The sequence below is a fragment of the Diabrotica virgifera genome, chromosome 8 (genome assembly GCF_917563875.1).
Source record: "Diabrotica virgifera virgifera chromosome 8, PGI_DIABVI_V3a".
NCBI lineage: Eukaryota > Metazoa > Arthropoda > Insecta > Coleoptera > Chrysomelidae > Diabrotica > Diabrotica virgifera.
In genome coordinates this window covers 150,217,011-150,230,392 of record NC_065450.1, presented here as the reverse complement: position 1 = coordinate 150,230,392, position 13,382 = coordinate 150,217,011, and the positions used below count along the sequence as shown (strand labels likewise).

The window sequence follows — 13,382 nt, the reverse complement described above, 5'->3', positions numbered from 1 at the left end:
AGGTAGCAATACTGTTTCACGCGCCCTATCTGCGTTCCATTACTGTATATATGAGCCCCGTTTATTCTCCTTGCTGATAATCATTTGTTTGGTTTTTTGGGTATTAATGTTTAGTTCGTACTGTTGACTGTACTCGTTGATTCTGTTCATTAGCTTCTGAAGTCAGAATAGATCTTAAATATTAGTAGACCGGGAGATATTTTACATAAGTTCAGCCACGATTTTCTAAGTCCTGCCTATTGCAATAGTGGAAGGGTAGACGAGGTACTTACAATTTGTGGAAATATCCACAAATTTCCTGTGACATTTTCCTGTAAAAATTAGATTTTCCCAAAAACTAAAAATAGGGTTTTGCGATGAATTTCTGAGTCCTGCCATATCCGTAGAATGACAGAATACTACGGATTTTATGAAGAAAGTTTTTTGGGCAGGAGGGTTGTAAACGGGCTAACGGAATATATATGTATACAAACATGTAAGGAAAATAATGAAATTTTCATGATGTTCTGGGTCCTGCCAACTACATAAATTAAACATATTTATTTCAAAATGATAAAAAAAAATGTTGGCATGACGTCTCCTACTTTTAAGTATACTTGTCCCTTGGAAAATTATAGGCAAAATTTTTACCCTGATTCCGTGATTTTCTGAGTAATGCCTTTAAAAAGTTATAATACCCAAATGCAATCAATACTTTTTCGGTACTTGGCAGGAAGGTTAAACGGTTCTTGTAAGACGGCAGGAGTCCTAGATTTGTAAGAAAATTCGTGAAAAATTCCACGATGTTCTGAGTCATGCCATTTTGCATATGTTTCAAGAATCTTAATATAAGTCTATTTACAAAGAGGCAGGATGGTTTTATAGTTATTTCGTATACAGGGTAGGGCATTAGTGTGACAAAGTCCAATTACTCGTTTGTCGTAAGAGATACGAAAAAAAGTTATTTAGGTATAACGTGGGGCAAAGAGAGGATCATAATTTAAAAATATTTTCTAATATACAGGGCTACCCGTATTGACAGAATGAAATAAACTTATGTTTTTTTTAAATGGAACACCCTGTATATAATTTTAAGATCCCTAAGATAATTTTAATACAATTTAACACAATTCACATATTCCAAAAATGTTTCCTAAGGGAGCTAGAGCTCTTTAAAGATGGCGACTTGTAATTAGACTTTTTTTATCTCCAGAATGCTTCTATTTCGATAGACAAAAACTGGTCTTCCTTTTTTATCTTCCAGAGATAAATCGATTCCATCAATTGCGAATCTCTAGTACCGGTCATAGGAGTCGGTTTTGGGTAGGGCAACGGTTATTTTATCGCATAACTTTTTTGTCTTTAATTTTTAAGCGTTTTTACACTATATTATTAAATTGTGAGATATTCTCGTAGGTACTAAACGGTACTCTTGCTTTAAGTCGGTAGGAAGCACCGTTTTCTAGAAAAATCAATTTCAAAATTTTTCGTATTTTGAATTTAAGAAAAATTTGAAAAAAATAAAAAAAACGGTGTATTTACCAACTTAAAGCAAGAGTAACTTTTAGTACTAGAATACCTCATAATTTGATACTCTACTGTCAAAAATGCTTAAAAGTTAAGCAAGTTATGAGATTTCGTTGATCTACCCAAAACGGATGCCTATGACCGATACTATAAACTCACAATTGATAAAATATTCATATCTGGAAGAGAAATAAACGTACCAGCTTTCGTTTTTCTAAATAGCTTTTTTTTTTATTTTTTTTTCAAATTCAAAAACCGAAAAATTTTTCAAATCGATTTTTCTAGAACACGGCGGATCCTATCGACTTAAAGAAAGAGTACCTTTTAGTACAAGAATACCCCATAGTTTAATAATCCAGTATAAAAAATGCTTAAAAGTTAAACACAGAAAAGTTGTGCGATAAAATATCCATTTCCCTACCCTAAACGGACGCCTAGACCGGTACTAAAAATTGACAAATGATGGAATCGATTTATCTCTGGAAGGTAAATAGGTGTACCAGTTTTCGTTTTTCTAAATAGAAGTGTTCTGGAGCTATTTAAAAAAAAACTAATTAGAATACGCCATCTTTAAAGAGCTCTAGCTTCCTTGGGAAGCATTTTCGGACGAAGTATGGAACCAAGCAAATATCTTTGAAACAAAAAGAACAATATTTATGAAACTTTGCATGCAAGTACAGTGACGCAAAAGGCATCTGTTGCCATATTTTTTGTTACTACTCCACTTCCGGTTTCAACGGAAATACCCCTAACTTATTTAATTTAAATGAGACACCCTGTATATTTTTGCGGATTTTAAAAGAACTTGTTATTTTTAATTCATACATACCAAATTTGGTAGAAAAAATTTGTTAAAAAGTGTCAGTAGATAATTTTTTGTATTAATACAATGCAGTAGGAAATAAACGAGTACCATCTTATAATCTATACTGTAGACTAAAATTGTTCTTCACATGCACTGCATGACTTATTTGAATTTAGTATAGTAGGTAAAACTGTTACTGAAGTAATTGACAGAAATAAGTTGTATTAAAAATGGGTCATTTAAGTGAAAAAGATCGTATTGAAATATTAATGATAATTAATCGATTATGATGAATTTTAATTTTTTGGAAGTGAATTTTCCAAACCGATGGATTGGACGTAGATGATTCATAGAGTCGCCCGCTCGTTCTCCGGACCTCAACCCGTTAGATTTTTTTTCTTTGCGGTTATCTACAATCACGTGTTTACGTTAGGCGACTAACATGCTTGCAGGATTTGAGACAAAGAATAATTGATGAATGTGAACTAATACGTGGAGAAATCGTGCAAAAATTGACTCACAAATTTATTTATAGGCTTGCACGTTGTCAGGAGGTGAACAGCAAACATTTTTAACATTTAAATTATTTTTTTTGTCTTTAATATCATGGGTCTAACATAAATAAATTAACCTATTTTTTAACTGTAAAGAGATTTATATCTTGTTTTATTAGTTTCTTCTTCCAAACTTGGTATGTATGAATTAAAAACAACAAGTTCTTTTAAAATCTGCAAAAATATACAGGGTGTCCCATTTAAAGTAAATAAGTTAAGGGGTATTTCCGGTGAAACTAGAAGTGGAGTAGTAACAAAAAATATATAATCAGATGCATTTTGCGTCACTGTACTTGCATGCAAAATTTCATAAATATTGTTCTTTTCGTTTCAAAGATATTTGCTTGGTTCCATACTTTATCCCAACTCTGTATATGTCTATGAATTTTTCGTTCGAACGTACCTAATAGGTTCTTATCGCTTTTCGACAGTGTCCATGTCGCTGATTCGTATATACAGGCTGTTTCATTAACAATTGTCCATATCGTAATTGGAGAAACCTTAGCACAAAATACGAAGATTTAACTCAAAACACCTAAATAAAATATTCCTCCTTACCGAGATACAGAGTATTTTATTACAAAAATGTTCTAAAATGATTTTAGCACATGGTGAAATCACCTTTTAATATTTTTTGTTCAAATTTGACACACAGTTTACACATGCTAGGGTACTTTAACTAGTCTTAAAAGATAGTTTTCTGCTGTTACCAAAGGCGTGCTGTAGGGATATATACTTCCTTTTCGCCCCCTTTTCCCCCTTACAATCTACGCCACTGTCGTAATAATTATTTCAGCATATTTTTTGATTCTTCGTTACTTTTTACGTAAAGATCATCCGTTGTCTCAATGCGATAAAGTAAGTAGTTTTTAAGTTATTTGCGATTCAATAAGATAATTTACTTTAAACACATAATCTTATTGAATGTAGTTCATGTAGAATGTTCATGTGGAAGTACATCGTCATTCTTTTAAGGCAATTTCGAGTTTCTCATCCACCTCTTAAAATTTCCTGAGTATATATGGCGAGGTTGTCAGTGTGTTTTGCAGTAAGGAATATACGACCTTACCTAAATGGTAGTCATTAAGAGCGTCGTAAAATTTGTGGAGCCGCGCTGTATCATCTCTACGAACCCAGCCTCTGTTATTTTTTCTTCGAAGTCCTCTTTCGAATCCTCCTTGTTGTGGGATAAGGTGCCTGTCGACATTTTTTTCTATTCTGGCGAAGATGAGTTTTTCGTAAAGTTTGAACAAGTGACACAACAGTGAAATGGGTCTGTGGCTGCTGGGATTTTCTGGGTCCTTTCTTGGTTTTAACAATTCTATTACTTTGGATCGTCTCCATGATATTGGAATTTCGCAGGCTTTACAGCACGTGTTATAGAGTTACAAGTTCAAGTTTTGCTCCTTGGCCTAGATGCTTATTTGTTCACTGCATACTGCATATGTTTGATAAAAACATATTTGTGAAGTTTTATTATTGTGATCTCTTGATGTATTTTGTGTGAGTATACATTTTTTAAATAAATCTAATTAAATTAAATTTAGAATCCAGTGGTTGTCGTATGCTTGAAAGATCTTGATCTTAATTTTGGTTCCGATACTTTAAAGATAATAATACCTACAAATCCTACCGACCTAAATATGTTGTATATATAATGTGGCATTTGAAGGGCTTTTGTACTGATTTGATGTAAGACTCTAATTAAAGATTCATGTGCAGATCCCTTTATCGCTTTTATGTAAACAACAAATCCTAAAGATCCGGAACACTGCATGATATTCCCAAGGTATTACAAATACTGAATTGTGTTTGTTAGGTATCAGTTGACGGAATTTATGCAACGGTAAACTTTATGCCTTTGGATATTCACGCTACAATACGATCGAGTATTTATTACTCTGCTATTGACAAAACGTATTCACTGATATTTCAAACAATTATCTGTATCAAAGGGACAATGGATATTAAAGTAGTTTACTCCGAAATTAAGTCAATTTTAGATGAAAGAGATCAGAACATAGTAGGGGACAAAAGCGTAATGAAGTGGTTATAAAAATGTTCACTCAGTAAACTAAATTTTTGATACAACTAGATCATCGGTTCTCAATCTGTGGTACATGTACCACTGGTAGTACATATTATTATTTGCGGTGGTACGTAAAATGCAAAAACTTGGCCAAAATCAGCACTATTATAGTTTATTAGATTACCTAGTTAGATAGATATTTCAGTTAAGTGGTACCAAAAAATTAATAAAAAGTATTTTGTGGTACATCACTCACAAAGGATGAGAATCACTGAACTAGATGTTTTAATAGTAATTTACGTAACAAGTTCCGAAAGTGATATTTTACGAGACGAGTAGGAAGTTTCCAGGGCGAGCCGTAGGCGAGTCCTGAAATCCTGCGAGTCTCGTAAATTCACTTTTGGATCGTGTTACGTACAATATTTTTTCTGCAGCCGTTTTGTATGTTAAAAAGAATATATGGATACACTTTACTTATGAACTTTTATTAAACACTTTAAAGTTACTCTCGTGAATTCAACATTAGAAAAATTTGCTTATGAATATTTGTATTATAACACAGTTATATCTAACAATTATTTACATTGATATTGTTAGGAATATTTACAGAAGTGGCAGTATTGAAATTAGTGTTAGACGTGTCAGTAGGTACTTTTACTATTTTTTGAGATATTAATTTGCGAAAACACACACGAATCTTAAGACCATCGGTACATAATTCGCAAATATTTTACGGTCATCCCTACTTTTTCTGTCTTTACACGGCAAATTACGTGTAGTAAAATTTACACTGGTATGGATATGTAAACATTACCAGAATGTCATTCTACTTGACAATGTCATCATTAACTTTAAAGAGATGGATTTTAAATGTTCTTGGATAACTGTTATTTGTATAATTGCAAATTATTAATTCAGTTAATAAATGTGATAATTTTTTCACTAACTATGTATTCAGTGATTGTAATAATTTATATGTACAACAAAAACTAATACTCAATCGAGAAAAGAGGAAAAGTGTTAAAGTGATTTTTTAATAACATATTGTTACTATGGAACGCTTACAATGTTGAACATCTTTAACAACAAAATACTTGACTCACAGAATATATCCTGATATATTCTCTGCTTGGATCTTCGACAAATAGTAAACAACAAATAACTTTTTATTAAGTTCACGTCTTAAATCCATTATTTATCAAATACACCAGTGGTTCCCAACCTTTTTCGGCCTACCACCCATTTTTCCAAAAACAAAATACTTAACGCTCCCCTTAAAAAACTCTTCCATTCTTAAAATTAGTAACGCACTTTCATTCACAATTGTTTTACCTTTTTTGGGTCAAAGGCTACCTTAAATATGATTCGACGGCCCCTTAACTAATCCAAGCAACAACAAATTAAAAAAAAATGTTTTATTCAAAAATACAGTATTCATGTATTGATCAAACTTTAACTTAAATACATGTCATAAAAAACAATAGAATAATAATATAACATTTTTAATGAGAAGGCTGAGCTGGATGTAATGATAGTAGTCTGTAGGGATGGCGGTTTTTGACAAAACACCGGTTTTCGGTTATACCGGTTTTTTTTTTGCTTACGGTTTAACCTGGCGGTTATAACCGGCCAAAAAAAACCGGTTTTTGGAAAAACCGGTTTTCGGTTTTTTTAATCCAATAGGTTACAAAGTTACATTTACAATACACTTTAGTTTGCGATACTCCATTCGACTCGATATCAATATGATCAAAATTAGTACTATCGAAAGAACATGCATTACTCTTAAGACGTTTGTATTTGTAGAATAGGTACATTTTTACTCATTTAATACTTCCTGTATGAGTGTATCGTTTTGAAAACCTAGCGAAATTCTTGGAGATTCGTATTCGTAATCAGTAATTCGATATTCATAGTCAGATCATTATTTTTGGTAATCAGAAAAAGTCATTTACTTACCCACTTTCAATGTCAAGAGTTAAGTGTAAACAATATATGATGTTTGCGTCTAATTCAACCAGATCACTTCTTATGTAAATATTATGATTACAAATACCTTTTCAAGGAAATATTATAATAAAACTTAATAATTGTTTCTGGCTGATGTGAGATTGCACTTTCAGTTTGCTTCTGTATTTTATAAAATAAAATAAAATTTGAATTATGGTTTCGTTTGGAATAATTACTTGAAAATAATAATTATGATTGGGATCCGAAATAATACCTAACCGAATCCTAATCACCGTAAAAACCTAATAACCGGTTTTTACTTTAAAAAGAAAAAAACCGGTTATAACCGGGACAAAAAAATAACCGGTAAAACCGGTTATTGCGAAGTAAAAAAACCGGTTTTAGGTTTAAACCGGTAGGTTTTTCCCATCTCTAGTAGTCTGTCAATATTTGGTTCCATACTTGTCATCAACAATCTTAAATCACCGCGCTCCACTATGGACAGTCTATTTCTCTTCTTTGTTAATAAATTGCTGACTATGCTAAATCCCCTTTCGGCTAAATACGATGAAGGAAAGGCAATGAAAAACTTCTTTGATGCAGCCCATAAAGCTGGATATAATACTGAAATTTGACATTGCAGCCAAAATTCTTGATATCCATTTTTAAATTTCACTTTTAACTCTTCATTTGTTGACAATTCTATCAATTCCTCCTGTAGTGATAATTCTGCTGTTTCTAAACTTGAGAACGGTTCTAGCACCCAATCTGGAATAATCAGACCAAGGATATCCTGAAATCTATTCCTAAAATCTTCTTGAAGTGCTTCCAAGTGCTGGCAATATACCAGAATATCTTCATCATTTGTCTCCACAGAGGAAAGATTTTGAAACTGATGAAATTGTCTCCGACCCAAATTTTGCCTATACAAATTAAGTTTTGACCCGAACGAGGAAATAGTTCCTTTTGCTTTGATCAAATTCAAATTATCACCTTGTAGCTGTAGGTTTGTTTCATTAAATTTATCGTATAAATCAGTTAAATAAGCAATATCGCTCTTCAATTTTAATAAATTGTCTCTCAAAGAATCATCTTTGCTTTCATATATATATATATATATATATATAATCGGTTCATAACGTTCTACGACGTCTTCCGATTCCCAATCGCCATTGCTCTCGATCGTAGCACATGTCTTCGTTCAAGCCTCTTTCTCCGATTTCCCTATGGATTCCTTCTATCCAGCTTTTCCTAGGTCTTCCTCTCTTCCGCCGTCCTTTTGGTGCCCATCGTAGCACTTGCTTGGGTAATCTGTCTTCTTCCATACGTTGTACGTGGCCAAACCATCTTAGTTGCTTTGTTTTTATATCGTCCATTATTGTATGCTTTACATCCATTATCTCCAATATTCTTGTATTTCTGATTTTTTGTATTCTTGATATACCAGCAGATCTTCTCCAGAAGTCCATTTCAGTTGTTCTGAGCATATTTTCGGATTTTTCTTTAAGTGGCCAAACTTCGCTGCTGTATGTTATAATGCTCTTAACAATGCTGTTATAGATGTTACGTTTATTTTCTTTGGAGATACTTTGGTCCCATAGGATTTTGTTCAATAATGCGATAGCTTTCCTTCCTTGTGTGCACCTTTCTTGGATATTCTTGTCCAACGTTCCATCTTGTGTAATTGTAAGACCCAAGTATTTATATTCCTGACAGTGATTAATAGTTATTTCATTTTCCAACGCTAGATCCTGCTGTATACCTCCAACGCACATATATTCCGTTTTCTTGGTATTCACTTCTAAACCCCAGTTCCGGTACTCTTCTATGATTTTTCGGGTCATATATTCAATATCGTGATAATCCTGGGCCATAAGAATCTGATCATCCGCAAAACATAGAGTGTATAGCATGTTATCATCATTTAGCGGTATACCCATATTCTTACATTTTCTTTTCCAGGATTTCAAAACTTGCTCTAAATATATTTTAAATAGTGTCGGCGATAGACAGCAGCCCTGTTTAAGACCCTTATTCACTTCAAATCCTGACGAGATTTCCTTGCCTAGCTTAACTTTTGCTATATTATGTTGGTACAGATTTTTTACAGCTTTAATGAGGTTCAGACTGATGTTAGTTTTTTCGAGGGCTTCCCAAAGTTTACTTTGTGGTACAGTATCGTATGCTTTTTTTAAGTCTATGTACACTAAATGCAGTTCTTGATTGTAGGCTATTTGTTTGTCTATTAACTGTGTTACACAATATAGGTGGTCAGTGGTGGATCTGCCAGCGCGGAAACCGGCTTGCTCTTCGGCCTCTAAGTCCTTGTATTCTTCTTCTATTTTATTTTTGATAATTTTTCCGTAAACTCTGCTGATGGTGCTTGTGACAGATATTCCCCGGTAATTATCGCATATATTTTTACTGCCTTTCTTGTGTATTGTAGAAATTACAGACAATTGCCATTCTTTTGGTATGACTTCGCCATTCATACATCTATTAAATAGATCTCTTAGGTATTCATACAGGGTGTTGCTACCGTATTTGAGCAGTTCTGGTGCTATGTCGCCAGGCCCTGACGCTTTTCTATTTTTTAGGGATTTGCATGCATTTCGTACTTCTTCCAGTCTTAACCGAATCGGTGAGCCACTGACAATTACATTGAAACTTTCGTGATCTTCGTTTTTAATAAAATCTTCTCTATTTTCTACTAGTAACTGCTTGAAATAGCCATCCCACTTTTCCAGAGTAATCGGTGTTATTATATCCCTTTTGGTATCTGTTCTCAACGTTTTAAGGAATTTCCAGCTCTCTGTGTTTCTTGTCCCCCCTATATAGGCGTTAAGTTGATTGCATTTGTTTGTCCACGTTTCGTTTTTCTTCTGTGTGATTTTTTTCCGCACTCTTGCTTGTGCTTCTTTGTATAAAACCTTATCGGAATCTTTCTGTGTACTCATATATTTCCGGTATTTTTCTCTCTTATCGTCTATTTCGGTGGCTATTTCTAAGTCCCACCAGTATGGTTTATTTCTTATGTTGTCTTTGTACTCCCCCAATGCCTCATATGCAGCTTCGTGTATACATTGTGTTATATGTGTATGAAGATGTTCCGTATTTATAAATGTATATTGTCCTTTCAGTTTCTCGTCCAGTCGCTTTTCGTATAACGTTCTTATGCTTGTTTGTTGTAAGCCTTCTAGGTTGTATTTCTTTTTTGGTGCCAATTTGTTTCCTCCTTGTTCTCGTGGATTTAGATTTTTTTGAGATTTCATTCCGGGGAACAGTACTTCCGCTTTTAGAAGATGATGGTCACTGCCGCATGTTGCTCCTCTATAAACCCTTACATCGTTAATTTTCATTCGACTCCGTTGTTTTATCAAAAGGTAATCAATTATACTTTTCTGGTTCATAGTAGGTTGGGTCCGAGTATATTTATGAATGCATCTATGCTGGAAGAAGCCGTTCATAATTCTTAAATTGTTCTGTTTACAGATGTTAATTATTCTTGTTCCATTATTGTTGAGTACTTCCTCGCCATATCTGCCTACTACGTCATCCTGTTTTTTATTGCCTGTTCTGCCATTTAGGTCTCCTAATAATATAATTTCTCTGGCATTTCCTATTTTGACGATTTCATCGTTGAGCTGTTCATAGAACTCATCTTTGTTAGCTACCAGTGCGTCCTCGTTTACACCATATACTCCCAAAATAGTTATTCTATAGCCATATATGTTCATGTTGACCTTTATCATTCTTTCATTTATTCCTTCCCACGATGTTATGTGCTTTCTTAATGTTCTGCGTATGAAGATCGATATTCCTTGTTGAGCTCTTATGTGTTTTGGAACTCCACTATAAAAATGATCATAGTAGCCCAATTTCTGTGATCCTTGGCCTTTCCTCTTAGTTTCTGTCACCACTGCGATGTCCATTTTCATGTATTTTAGCTCTAATATAACTTCATCCATTTTATTTGAGAGGCTTTGAACGTTCCACGTTCCAAAATTCATAGTCCTTTTTCGTCGCTTTTTTCGTTGCCGAGTGATCCGTCCATTCATCCGAGTCTGATTATTGGGTCGTTTAACATTTGCTTGTTTTTACAAGTATCGAGGAGTTAGCCCGATGCCTTAACCCCCAACTTGGAGGACCAGGGTTTGATTTCAGAGTTCCTTCTCTTAGAGCGGTTGCTTTCTCCACAGCTAAGGAGTCCTCTCTACCCCACTTCAGTCATTTTTTTTTTACAAGTACCGAGGAGTTAGCCCGATGCCTTAACCCCCACCTTGGAGGACCAGGGTTTGATTTCAGAGTTCCTTCTCTTAGAGAGGTTGCTTTCACCACAGCTAAGGAGCCCCTTCTACCCCCTTTTATCTTTGCTTTCAAAAAACTCTAAAACTGAGTCAAAGAGATCATAAAATCTTTTTAGACAGGTACCCTTCGAAAGCCATTGAACTTCTGTGTGCAACAATAAACGATTAAAATTCTCGTCGTTTTCATCACAGTTTTCTAAACAATCTATCATTGAGAGCACTGCTTCTGATCTTGTTAACTGCAGTAATTACATATTTTAGTGAACAATGAAGGCGATCACTGAGATTTTTTGCAACTAAATGCTGTCTGTGAATTACACAATGCACGGCGAGTATATATTTGGTACCGCTTTTTTCAAATATGCTATCAGTCCGCGGTGTCGTCTAACCATTGCCGGAGCACCATCTGTAGCAACAGTTATGGCATTTTTCAGAGGTATACCTTTATCTGTAAAATAGTGTTTCAGAACATCAAATATCGATTTGCCTTTAGTATCTGTTTCCAGTGTTCTTACAAATAACAGTTCTTGACAGATTTTTTCACTTTTTATGAAGCGAACGTACGCAAGAAGTAAAGACTCAAAATTTGGCAGAGTTGATTCATCAAGCTGTAAAGAAAACTCAGTAGTCTTTAAATAATCAGTTAGAGAACGCTCCACATCCTCAGACATTTCGTCAATTCGTCTCTGTACCGTATTATTGCTTAATGGAATTTTTTTAATAATATCAGATGCCGGCTGGTGCAGTACAGTCCGCACTTACAGCTGGCAGTATTAATTCTTCGTCAATAGTATGGGGTTTTCCTGATTTAGCTATAAGTAAGGAAATGTTATAAGAATCACGTAGCCCATCATCGTCTTGCTTTGATGCTGCTGAAAAGATACTAGCTAAAGTTGGACGTTTGAAATGTTGTTTTTTGAGCATTTCAAAATATGATAAATTTCTGTCTTTTCTGTCGGGATGTATTTTGGTCAAATGTTCTTGTAATCGTGAAGGTTTCATGGCTTCATTTGAGAAAACTCTCTGGCAAATTAAACACATTGGTAATGCCTTATTAGAAGGCGACTGAATAAAACCATACTTCAAATATTCGACATTGTATTGTCTGCACTTTTTCTTTGGATCGGACATACTGTAGGTATATCTGTAAAAATAAATATGCTGTAGCCACCGCTTTGATAATTTTAAATAATAAACTTTTAAATATTTTTCTAGTTAGCAAAATCAATATTTCAGAGTGGCGGAATATCCAAGCAAGTAGTCGAGAAATTTAAAACATGCCACAAGTAAATAAATATACACTGAGAGAAGAATTTGAGCAAAAATTACAAAACAACTTATTGAAAATTACCATACTGTACACATATTATAAAAATAACTTTATATTCAGTAAATAGTTTATTTTTGGCAGTCTATGATCAGATTACTATTCAGAATAGTAAATTTTATTAAGATTTTTTGTACTTTTTCCCCAATTCTTCTCTCAGTGTAGGTAGGTCCTAATTAACTTTTTACTTTAATCCAGTTTGTGCAAGTTGGTACTTTTTGAATATTTTACAATAACTACACATATAAGGAAACAAATTTAGATTTATTACATTTTTACAAATACCCCGTAAATTACGATAGGGAAAAATAATAAAGAATTATAGTAAGTGATATAAATGCCACGTAGATACTTACCTTTTTGGCAAATATGTATTACAATAAAATATATTTCTAATAAATGCACTGCAACTTTCTGCAAATAACACACAGAAAATTCACCACCCTGCTTTAGCGAACCAATCTCGAATGATTAAGTTATGCCTGACCATGCCGCTGCGCGAAGGAGGAGCCAAAATTCACTTAAAGCAGAAAGGTTCTACTGGAAGTGGAATTATACTAACCAAACTGTAACGTTCGACTGCAACGTCGAAATTGTTGCAGTGTTGGACTGAGTGATAAATAAAAAATTGCACGGTGTATAACCAAAATGCATTTTGTGCATTTCGTTTATATTTTCGGATTCACCTTCTCTATTTCTGTGTGAGAAGCGGAAAGCAAAGTTGTTAGAAGCAAAGAAGCAATGAGTTACCTTAGGGGGGCGGCAGCTGTTCCCCAACGCCCCCCAAATTTTCCTTGGACCCAAAAAGCCCCCTTATCTCTCTTCAACGCCCACCGGTGAGCGGTACCGCCCCCGTTGGGAACCACTGAAATACACTATCAATTTATTTAATCAACAACTCAAA

General features: G+C 34.1%; 1 pseudogene; it reads right to left on the bottom strand.

The window, feature by feature from the left end:
* Positions 1 to 11,513: 11,513 nt before the first annotated feature.
* LOC126890635 (protein ZBED8-like) lies at positions 11,514 to 12,355 on the bottom strand (annotated as a pseudogene).
* Positions 12,356 to 13,382: the final 1,027 nt, after the last annotated feature.